The sequence below is a fragment of the Ceratosolen solmsi genome, unplaced genomic scaffold (assembly GCF_000503995.2).
Source record: "Ceratosolen solmsi marchali unplaced genomic scaffold, CerSol_1.0 scaffold11, whole genome shotgun sequence".
Lineage (NCBI taxonomy): Eukaryota > Metazoa > Arthropoda > Insecta > Hymenoptera > Agaonidae > Ceratosolen > Ceratosolen solmsi.
This window is the reverse complement of record NW_011948416.1, coordinates 10,068,847-10,082,076: the sequence shown is the minus strand read 5'-3', so window position 1 is coordinate 10,082,076 and position 13,230 is coordinate 10,068,847.

Sequence of the window (13,230 nt, the reverse complement as noted above, 5' to 3'; positions counted from 1 at the left end):
CCTCCCCTCCCCCCTCCCATCCCCCCCCCCATCCCCCTCCCCACCCCTCCCCTCCCCTCCCCTCCCCTCAAGATTTAGCATCCTAGTGTGATTTCGTGTTTTTCCCCGCTTGGAATAATGTCCGAGTCCACGACGACTTTCTACATCGCGAGCGTACAATTATTATTGCACACTCATTGCGGAATACCGAGTACGAGAGTGCATTTTCATAACCATAAGTTTATCACTTTATCGACTTGTAGCGGAAAAATTGAATTTCTAGATAAATTACAGGAGAAGAGATTTAAATCGCTAGCGCCGAAATGTTTGCGTCGAAAGGCTAAATGGACGATTGGTTATCTGAATTTTAAAAATATGTTTTATGCCGCTTGCAAATACTTTTTCAACTCAGGCTGAAATAGCGTCTCTGAATGCCTTACATAAGTCATCTTCAACTACGTTTTAAATAATTTTTCAACGATATATATATACATATATTATGTTTTCTTTTGGCCTAATGCAGATTCACCGGCTATTACAAGTTATTATTAATAAATATACGAGACTGTTTGATACAACACCCCCTACCTTGGTCCCTCTCTCGCGATCCCGGCCACGACTCCGACCCCCATCGATCATTCACGCTTGATATGTGTCATTATCGCTTTCACCTCGATACAATAACGAATCAAATTTAACTTATTATCTCATGTAAATTCTTAAGCTATCCGTTCCCTCGATCTATCGATAGACATATCAATTTCATAATTACGTTATACCTTGAAAATAATTGAAAATAATAATAAAGCAGGATGATGACATTTAGAGGTATATAGTGACGTTGTAATTAAAAACGAAGAAAATTTTATCTCCTTATCTGATTAATCGTTCGCATGTAAATTGATGGCATGTAAAGTTGTGCGATGAAAAATCACGAAAGTAAGTTTAAGCTTTTCTTTCGGCTTCTGTAGCTTCTTTCTTCTTTAGTAATTACTTACGATGCAGAGAAAACGTATGAAAATTATAAATTCAAATTATGAAGAGAATATCTAATATTATGTTCGCTAAGATTCGCTAAAAATTTTTAAATACTATTTTTTAACAATATTTAAATGTTATTTTATTTGTAAGAGAAATCTAAAAATAATTTTTTATTTTGGTAGAATGACCAAGTTTAAAGACATCCTCGAGACACCATCACATAGACGATAGATCATCTCGTATTTAAAATTCGAGTATTAACTTCAAATTCAAAATACTCGATTAATCGCTCGATCGATCACATGATTTTGTATTATCTTAAAATTGCTTGCTTTGCACACAAAAATTTTGTAAATTTGCCTAATCGTACTTCCAATAATATTTTCATATCTTAAATCTCTATTCGATCAATAGTAATTTTTTGTTAATTTTGATAACAAGCCAATTTCATTAATTAATACAACGTCGTGTGCGCGCGTGTACGTAATATTTGACGGTAAAATATTATTTTCGCTCGAACGAAGGAAGGAAAAATGACAAAACAAAACAAACAAAAAAAAAAAAAAATATATATATATATATATATATATATATATATATAAAAGAGAGAAGAAAAAGGATATATGTACAAGTTTCACCGGTATTACGTCATGTCGAGCTACTATTATCACAATGAAGTAAGAAACAAGATCTAAGCATATCATCAAAGTATTTCCAGATGCTGCGTAATTAAAATAATTTTATATTCCAAAGACTAAAAATATAATCAACGCGTATTTTATAGATTGACGTAATATAACTTTGATAGTTTTAAAGTTGTGCGATGAAAAATCTCGAAACTAAGTTTAAGCTTTTCTTCTTCTTTTCAGCTTCTGTAGCTTCTTTCTTCTTTACCAGCCACAAATAATATTGGTAATTTTGACTTTTAATTTGCAGCTATTGTCGCTTGTTGTTACATTTTTATCATTTTCTAAGGTAATATTTACCATAATAACCGAACACAAACTACAATTAATTTACTTACAACGCCAATTTTCAATTTGCCCAAGGTTAAGCTGAAATTATTAGGATAAACAAGGTAAATTATGGTAAATCATTACGCACGTGCTAATCTTGTACATGGAATGTTAGCATGACATTTGTAGGCTACAAATTCTGAAAATAAATCGATGCTCTTCCATATATATCGCATTGTCTCTATTTAAAGTAAGCATAGCCACATTAACGTGATTTTTGCTCTGATAATTTTGATAAATCAAGCGATGATTTCATTTGATGCAGTGAAACAGCTGTATTGGCCCGTATTTCACGCTCTCTCGACTTCGAGTTCGACCAAAACATGTCCGTAAAGTCACAAATTCCATTAAAAAAAAAGTGTGCAAAATTATTACCTATAAATAACATTGGACTTTGCCTTCGTAAAAGCTATTCTCGTTGTTCCCTCACGTACCGCAACCACTGTAAAAGGCATTAACTTCCCTACGCTTATTAGCCTAATAAAAATAAACAAGAAAACAAAACGAAAGCAAAAAAAAAATATGCAGGAGGCGCACCTCGGCAGGAATCGGACAATCCGCTCACTTTCAAAATCTATCGTTGACATAAAATATTTTCTAACTACCCCCTCCCCTCCTCTAACTCGTCAACGCCACCGCCCACTCACCATAGACTTTCCAATTTTGTGCGAAGGAATTCTCTCTCTCTCTCTCTCTCTATCCCCCCCCCCTCCCTCTCTCACGTTGTACGAGTCGCTTGGAGCAAGGCCATTCGTTCCTAGGGATAAACGAAAAAAGCGGCCTCGGTCTAAATTTAAAGAACAAACGCGAACGAGGGGGACGTAGGAGTCCGGTGCGGGGAGGTAAGCGCGTGAGAGGAACTCGCGGCTGATTCTCGCCCCAGCCGTCCCCAAGCTTATCGTCGCATTGCGCCGGCGACAGAGGAGCGTAGACAGGTGAGCGGCCCCTCGAGGAGGCAAGAGGCGCGGCGCGTGCGACGACTACGACGACGACAATGAAGATTACGACAACTACAATGAAGACTATTAAGACGACGACGACGACGACGACGACGACAACGACGACGACAACGATCGGCCCAAAGTCCACCGGGAGGCCTCTCTCCGGCTCCGCCCGTGGCGTCCTCCTCGCTTCTCCACTCCTCGAGCTACACAGTTACCGTCATCCCCGCCCGCGACCCCGCCACAGCCACAGAATCCGCTGCCCCCACCCCGGCCCACCCCGACGACACCCCCGCGGAGCCGGAAAATCGATCGTCCAGGCGCGCGCGCGCAGCCGGCGCTAGATAAAGATAGAAGGTGTCGGGGCGCAGCATCCGCGTCGGTCCGCCAGACACTGAGGCAAGAGCTGCCGCTCGCCCCGGACGGCGACTCCTCGCCCTTGGAAGGGCACGCGCGTGACCGTGAAAACACCCGGGCCCGTCCGAGCGCCCGTCCTACATCCCGAGGACCGAGCAGCGACTGGATGCCCCGTCGCGCCCAGCCAAGCCGTGAGTATCTCTCCTATACCAACAGACCTTTTTGCTCATTTTTTTTTAACTCGCGACGCCGCTGCTGCAACGTGGCTCGAACCCTTGCGATACCCGCGCATGGGACGCTCCCGCGTTTGGTTATGTGCGCGATAATCGTCGAAGCTCCCTGCCACGCTCCATCCAGCCCGCGTTATTGAGCTTCCCGCGGGACGTCATACCGACGGGACACTACCTAAGGACCTTTCGAAGGAACTACACTCCCCCCCATATCCCCCCCAAAAATCCCCCCCCCCCCCAATCCCTACATCACAACCCCCTACCCCGCCCCCCACCCATCACCGGTCATACCATCATTCACCCCGCCACGTCCCTGCTCGACGATCAGCCCCATCGCCCCTCATCGAGCTTCCTCATTTTGTAAACAGAGAGACCCGTCGATTCGGCTCCCGCCTCCGCCGAGTCTCGGTCCAGCGCACCGAGACCATTACTTAGATGCTAAAAATGCGAGAGGTGTCGTTGTCGTAGTTTGATATGTGAATTGATATTTGAATAGTCTGTTATTAGAATTCACCGACTCTTCGGCCATTCGGTGGTAATGACCAATTGACCAGCTCCATCTCCGTCTAGTCAAGGGCACGAGTCCCGGCGTCGTTAATACATTTTGCTTTTATCCCCTACGCGTGCCACGAACCTTTCGGACTTTCACATGATTATTATCCGTACGGATGCGCTCCGCGCTCCAATAGTCCAATGGACTTTTCATATAGCAATATCGTATAAAAAATAAAACAGAAAATAATATTTCGTATAAAACATTAGCTCGGGTTAGCGCATTAGTGGGCCATGGGCGGGCGATGGTCGAAAAAGATGAACGAAAATTTGGAATTTCGAATTCATGACTTTGATGACAAATCGATCACTCCCTTTAATTTCCAATTACACGTCGCGCGACACACAAACATTATATTTGGCCAATATTATCCCAAACGCTTTTCGTACTCTGCTCGCTATATATTACAGCCGACATTTTTTAAAATTTTTTTATACTCATACGAGTTAATAATAGGTATGAATAAAGTTGCCGCTTCCGTAAAGAATGCGAGAGATCTTTTATAACGTCGTAAATTAAAATTTCCTTATTCTAATGTTATTTAGAATGTTTTCTAATTCGGTAGTTGTATTATTTTTGCTTTGTGTATCGTAAAAGAAGAATTTGTTATATCATATTTTAACGAATCAAGTCACTCGGTCTTTTACGTTATTTTCTACTGTTGTCAGCATAAACATGAATTAATTGGAATATTTTACGCAGACGACTAGACTTATCTAACGTAAAAAAAAAAAATATATATATATATATATATATATATATATATCTAATGATCGTACTTACATTGATTTAAACAGCTTTTAAGATTTTTTTTTTTTTTGCATTTTATATCAATGTTATTGGCACGTATCATTGGCATCGCAACATTTCATTCCATTAAAAACAATCTCTCGAATGCACAAAGCCGAGCGAATGAGATTTTAAGGAAAGAGAAGAACACCAACAACAGTCCATTACAGTAATTACCATTATTTTGCGACATTTAACGTAAATGGATAGACTTTTTCTTTTTTTTTAGTTTTCATTCATTTTTACAATAATGCAGTGAAACTCGCGTTGATTGTTACTTCGGTTTGATGAAACGAGGATTAAAATTGATAAAACGAGCTGTGAAACAATGTAAAGTAGGCAATTTCTTTCAAAAGGAATTTCATATATTAGAAGTACACGGGCAACACAACTAATAATTTAGGTTAACATTAAACTTTCTTAAACGTGAAAAATCCTCGAAAACTTTAAAGTTACAAGTTAATAGCACTTGCTTATCAATAGAAAGTAGAAAACCTGTAGAGTCAGCATATACAACTCTCGTACCGTCCGACCTCCGACTCAATGTATACTAATGCACTCTGCGAGTTATTTCATTAACTCGAAACAACTTTGGTTTATAGCGAGGCGTATTTTTTTTCTTTATCTTTTTTTTTTGTTTAACTATTCGTAATAATGGACCAACTGGACGATTTGATTATCAAGCTCGTGAAATTTTCGCGATTCATAATGTTTAGATTAACTATGTGCGTGCGTGTGCGTGTGCTGGAGGGGTGATTTCAAATTTTTTGCTTTAGCCTTTAGGACACGACGATTTCCATTTTGTATTTAGTAATAACGTTTATCACGAAACGACTGTTTCTTCAAAAGCTTTTGAGCAACAATAGCCACCCTCTAAGTGACCGTATAATAAACATTTTGTAATTCTGTAGTTTGCGCAATGTGATTTAGATGGATAATAAATAATACAGTTGTCACAAGATTAATAATATTGCTGCTGGAGGTCGGTAATTTGTAAAAAAAAAAAAAAAAAAAAAAAAAAAAAAAAAAATAAATATAGAAATAAATCGCGACATGACAGAAAAAGGGGAAGTAAGTAGTCCTCGAGCGATTTAAACTATATAAAAATTGGCAATTTGAAATTCCTTTATTTAAAAGTTTAATCCTTCGATGTTTTATCGTCCTAAACTTTGACATCTCATATTTCACTTCCGCTGATTTGTTGCTTTTTTTCCCGTTTTCGTTTTCTGTTATTTTTCTTCGTTTTTTTTTTCGTTATATATATATATATATATATATATATATATAATGCGATACGTATCTAAAGCGGATAAAAAGTTACGGCTTAGCTCAGCCGAGATTTTCTCAAAAAGGCCTTCTTATCTACAATCGCATAAACTTCTTACAAGGTCTCGGGGATCGATAAGGACATGTTTTTGAGCCGCGCTCGCAATGAAATTTCGAACAATGCGAGCCGATGCGCCTCGTTTGTCCTGTTTTGATTCACAACGATGAGGAAGGAGCCATAAGCAAACATAATTATATATCGCGCGGAGACTGGGACAGTCAGTCGTATTAAAATGACATCAAGTCAGTAGTTTGAAAAACGGGGGGGGGGCGAGACGAGGCGAGACTCAATATGCGCGGAAAGCGATTTGGGCGACAGACGCTACCCGTAATTGGCACATAATAATCGATATATTAATGGCTGTGGCTGGCTCCCTTCTATTCCATCTCGTACGCACGCGCACACACACACGTGGACCGCAATCGTAAATATCTATTTCCCCAACTTGGCCACGCGATGGAGGAGTGATTAGAGTTGGCACGCGCTGACGATATTCGATTTTCTATGTAAATTGGAGGCTCGAAGGGCCTGGGCAAATAGGAGTGCGCCCGCAATGAAAATATTGTTATTGAATTTGCATTTGATGAAATATTGCCTGGTGATTTTCACGAAATTTTCACCAAGTATTTCCCGTCGGCTACGATCTCGATGCCCGCCCACTCTAAATCTTGTTCCAACCAATTCGAGAACATCGTATTTATGCGTTATTTATGAAAATCTTGCACGCATGAACTGATTTAATTTTTGGATCGAGATAAAATGTAAAATTATCGATATTTATCGCCTTGTAGTTTAAAGAAAATTCGTAAAATCGTCGAGTTAGCGAGTTAAATAATAGAAGACCGAGAATAAGTAGAGAAATATTCTTTCCAACTTTCACGATCATTCAGTCACATAAGAATGTACGAGCATAAAATTTTTATTGCCAAGTAATATATGTCGAGTGTAATTAAAGGGCGAATTAAATTCTCACGTTACGTAACTTAGGCAGAGCTTACGGCAAAGCTCGAGTATGTACATAGTTTAATCATATTTTTCTTTAGTCGAATGTTATGAAAAACATTAACTGCCTTGAATTCGGCGTGCTCCATCATTTCATTTGCCTTATACTACTGCACGGCTTGTGTAAAATTGTGTACTCCTGGTAAATAATTTATAAACCACCCTCGCGGCGATACGTTTCTTGAGCTTCCATTTTATGTATTCATGAAAATGAATTAAGTTTATACGATATTGTTCGCAAATGTTTAATTCAAACTTATTTAAAATCTAGAATTTCGAGCCTTACACACATTATATACGAATTTAGTAGAATAGCATCAAGTGAAGTGAGAAAAAAATAATTCGTTAAGTATTTCATCGTATCGAAGTCTTAACGTATCTATAACGTTTACATAACGCATAGTTGTTTTATATTTTTCTTAATCATATTTTATCCTTCTATTTTATATATTCAAATAATATTACTATTATAAAATATAAAATAGTCACACAAAAAGGTTATTTTTTGTAAATAAAATATAAATATAAAGTATGTAGATCCTAGGGGGCTCCTTTTCTCGAACGTATGGCTACCGTTAAATAACTGTATTCTAGGAATTCCATATAAATAGAAATATTTTATAGTTTGCAATAAAATACTGGTAAAATATATTAATTTTGATATTACAAAAATAGAGATAATTTTCTTAAACAAATGCAAAGGTAAAAATTAATTTAAAAAATTAATATTACATTTCTCACTTAAGAATATAGAATGCTGATATACGCCGTTTATAAATTAAAACATTTTCTTACAAATTTTTGTAATATTTTACACCATATTAAATTACTATACTTTTATTAAAAATTTAAACTCTTGCAAATATACGCACTATTTCTTCTATGCTGTTTTTTTTTTTTTTTTTTTTTTATGTTTTTTTTATGTTTTAATTTTTATTGTTGTTGTTGTTGTTGTTGTTGTTGTTGTCTTTTTTGTTGTTTTTTGTTGTTTATATGTAGTTCATTAATTAAGTGCGTGAATACCACGACGCAGGCGTTCGTCAATTGTGGAATTTTCCACTCAAGGAGCTAATCGACAAGAAAATGGATCTCCACACCATGCAGTTATTCAATAGAATTTACTCTTTATAAGATAATCCATAGGTTTTTTTTATTTATTTATTTATTTAATTTTTGCTTACTTAAGGGTATTTAACAATCTCGTATGTTTAGCATTTTCAATATGCAAACGCAATAATTTTCAAACAACAGATCGATTTAATGTAATATTTATAGAATTATTTTGCATTATAAATTAGACGTTTGAAATTTATATATTTACAAGATATTATTGATATTTGTATAATTTTAATGAAATGCACCGTTAATTTCCTTCATTACGTTTCTTGAAATTATATAGAATTAAATCTAATTTTAATTGAAATCGATATTTGGATTATAATTGAGTTAAAAGAAAACTGCGACTACACGAGTACGTGTCTTTTGATAATTATCGAAGCTTAATTAAACCATAAAATTTACTTGCATTTTCAATTTATAATTATACATTTACGAGAGTAAATTATTAATAATGGTTGTTCCTGTGGATCGTAGAAAAAGTATTGCTTCAATTATATTTTTAACTCAGGATAATTATTCGTGCACATTATGTAGAAGCTTATGCAGCTAAAATGGGAAATAATAGAAATCATAATAAATTGAAGCAAATTTTATTTTTAGCTTCATTAATTCATGACATCTCGCTTTGGAAAGTGTATTTACATTAATAATTGTTTATAAAATAATTAAAGAGATCGTTATAATATGTCTCAGCAATTTACATTGCACAATTTATAGAAAACGATATTAATATCGTCGATTAAACGATAAACAGACAATTATATTAATATATTTACAATTCTTTGTCACATTACGTAGATAAAAAATAAAAAAAAAAATAAAAAAAAAAATAAAAGAACAAAAGTGTATATAAAGAAGGTGGAATTTATTTTCGGGTAATTCGACGCGAGTGCAAAATTTAACTTTAATCGAAATAAACTAACTAACGACTAACGAACAATTTTCGCGTTAATTGATTAGGCTATCGGATCGCGCTAAGATTTGATTCGAATTGAACTATTATCCAAACAAAGAAAAGTCTCCTATGCATAATACAATTTTAGATGAAATTAAGAAGGAAAAATGACGGGGAATAAAGTTACTAATTACTACCCCCTAGTCATCGCGAGACAATTAATTTCCCTTATAAAATAACATGACGAGCCGAATATTTGGCGAATAGCCACTCGAGTTAATTATTATTCATTTAGAAGAATTCATTGTGCTCTTTATTTTAATTGTGGCAATTCGTATTAATAATAGTAAAAATACAGTCATTTTACAGAGAGTGCGAGTGAAATAAACGAACAAGCCACTAACACCTGCGATCGTTATTTCAACGCGCGATTATTCATTAAGAGGAGTACTCGTGCACTCCGGCAGAGCGGAAATTTTATAATGATACGGCCACTTATCATGGATGTTGCAGCGAACCAATGGGAGGAGAGCGAATTGCCCTCGAGTAAATCAAAATACCTACGCTTGTCGAACAATGAGAAAAGCTTTGGCTATGTATGTGTGTGCGCGCGCGTGCGTACGATACTTTGATGCACTCTCAAGTATGTTTTCCAGCTTTTGGGTAACAATGCCTTGGATTTCAGAGGAGCGGCTGATTCGATAACTCGATTACCTCGGGAAATTTTCCGGCAACAGAGGCACTTCCCTTTGAAGTAGGCGCGAGCACAATAATATAATTCCAATCTTCCTCGGTAATTTCTGGAAGATAGATGTCCTCGTGAAATCAAAGCCACTCCGAGCAGGAAATGAAGAAATATTGGCAAAGTGGTTTCGCTATTTCCGATCCATGGCTTCTGCCTTTTTCCTCAACCCCTCCTCCATCCGTGCCGTATCCGCCCTGCTGTCTTCTCACCCTGTCTCACCCGCCTCCCCCCTCGCCGCTACCAACTCTTTCGCTTTTGTCTTTCTCTTTGCGTCGGTCCTCCTACTTTCGCTCGGCAGTCCTCGCCCAAGCCATTGAATTAATTATGATGGAGGGATGTAAATTGGTAAAGTGGAGTCGGAAAATAGTCGAGGGGAAATTCACTTGATTCACGTGCCTAGTAAGCGGCTTCTTTTCTTCTCCTCCCAACGGCTGAGAATGAAGGACTTGTAGTTTTATGTTTGCATTCGAGCTTCGCATTTTTTTTTTTTTTTTTCATCACTCCTTCACCGATCGAGTGGAATCACATTGATTAGCCGCAAGTAATATCTCACAAGGCACGACAGGTGCGCTCTCCTTGTCTCTCCTATCAGGTCAAAAAATGATAATTTTGCGTCACGTCCTATGATATGATAAAGTAGGCTTGATCGTTGAGACGCCAAGAAGTGGAGATAAGCTTGGAAGAAATGTCAAAGTGGAATGTAATATTAAAGTTTAATTCTTAAGAGAGGGAGAAAGAGTTTGTCGAGCTGTACTATTCTTATGTCACAGTTTGTCATTTATTAGTCATAAAGCACAGGGTAAGTATAGGTTCGACAAAATCTCGTAATACGACTCTTCGATATTACTAATCGTATTCAATAAGCGGCGCCGAGAACAAGTATTTATGCTTATATGAGAATAAATGTCGATGAGCCTGTAAGGCTTAAATAAAAAATAATCATAATAAATAATAAATCCTGCACTCGCTCTTTGGCGGATTTATCCCTTGTAAAGGTAACGAGAGTGGGTAATCGAATCGCTCGCAGTAAAATGATGGCGATATTTAATGTCTCGAGGCGGTTGAGCATAAATATAAACTCATTCGCATGCACGAAAATACAAATCGCATAATTACATAAGTTTTATCATTCCGAATTAGGGATTATAATCGAATTTATCAATAATTGAATGTGTTTATTTATCGCGGTAAGGCTTGAAGATATTATTTAACAATTAATTACAAACTAGTGGTTGCGAGTCTAGTGCATATAGACACGCGCGTGCGCACGACGACGACGACGAGGACGACGTTAACGAAAATGACGAGAAATATTTTTCTACGACTTTTTTCAACAAAGTTGTATTTAAGTCTCATTCTTTTTTTTTCTTTTTTTTTTTTTATGCGAGTTGTATAGAAAGCAAGGCTCTCGGAAGGAGAAAAATACTTTTTAAAATTCACCAACTGTGCAGAGATTTATTATTTATATCAGTGATTTTGTATTATCATGGCCCCCGCGATCGAGACAGTCCTTACCAAAAAAAATAAAATCACTACTTCGTTAATTCGTTTATTGCGCGTATCGCATTTACAAAAGTACTTCCCTAAGGCAAGTAAGTGCCTTTTCACTCGGCAATTGCTCACTTCCGAATTTTAGAAATTACCATTTTTCGAAGAAATCGCACATTGTTATTTAATACGTTGCCAAATGCCGCTCCCCCCGCCCCCTGCCCATCAACCACCACCCACGAGCCCCAAATTAAGTACTTTTATTTCGTTTTACTGCAAATGAACAAAAACATGCTCAACGTTTTACAGTAGCATCGCTCAAACAATAACGACGAATAACTCGCTTCGTGTAATTTCTTTTCTCTCAATCCCATCTCAAAAGCCATTTACATACAGCTAATACGCTCGAATCCAAAAGTTTTTGTTTACAATCGAATTTATTCGGCTATGCACTTTCAGTCAATGCTTTTACGAAATTTCACTACACCTATAAAAAACGCTGCTGGCCTATTGTAAAAGCTGTTTATCATCGTTTTATCGTATCTTTGCCCGGGCAAACTTTTCTCCATAAATAATATCATTTCACGTCATACGTCACTGGCGAATTTGATACGATAATTTAATTTGCTGCCGCCATGAAAAGTAATGTTTAGCCGGTGCAAACCGAGGAATGCTAGTTTTTGAAAATTGAATAACGTTGGTATAGTCCCTTTTCAAAACTCCGAGCGCCAACTATTGTTAGAATACACGCGTATTAAATATTATTTTTTCCGACGGGTACTCGATCGTCTTTCACCTGCCGGTTGCCATCGACTTTGACAAATAGAAAAATTTCATCCTCGGCCAATACCCAAACCTCGTAACTCCACAATTAGAGGAGACAGATGGAACGAACGCAGTTTCTCGTGGATAACGATTAGCAGAAAAGTATCACATGACGACGACGGGACGAGACGAGTGGAGCCTCCCACCACTGGCTGAAGACGCTGCCCCCGGAAGTCACATCGGAATCCTCGGCGTCCAGTGCCTCGACGGTCGATGCGCGACACAGCTGTTGCATCCTAACTCGCTCGTCATTATTCGTGCTATTTCCTTTAGTGATTGCATATCCGTACCTATCCTTGCTGTCCCGTAGCGTTAAGTATTAGTGACCGTCCGTGGAAATTTCTGTCCCAATTTTCCCTCCTTGCCCCGCAACGTTGAACTTACTTAGCCCTCGGCGGCATTGAATAACGCATGATATAACCTTATTTCTCTTACGCTACATTACGGCGCCGTTACGCTCCCACTTTTCCCCGCTTACGGGAAAATCACGTGCCGCAACACAGCACATTGTTAAATCTCGGCCATTTCGGCGTTCGAAAAAGCGCGAGGCTTGCAAAGATATTTCTTACCCTCCTTGGCGACAAGCTTTACGTACGGCGAAACTTTAGCCATCGCGTAGACGCGCGTCGTCGCACTTTCGTAACATGGAAATTACGAATTAAGGAGCGAGCAAACTTTTGACGCTCAAGCTCGGCTTCGTTGCCCTTAACCCACGGCATTTATCAAACGAGCGAATACGTTGGCTCAACTTGGCGAGTTTAACGTATTTTAGTGAAACAATGCCCGCCTCGAGACGGATTTCCTTGCTTGTATTTGCAAAAAATTTTATTCTCCATTGCGTAATGGGTCATTTATCGCCGTTACCATTTCAAAATTGAATGGAGCATTTAGGTAAAGTTATTATTACATTAATACTAATCCTCTTGTGAAACATAACAATTTCTTCTTCTTCTTCTTCTTCTTCTTCTTCTTTATCTTGTTTG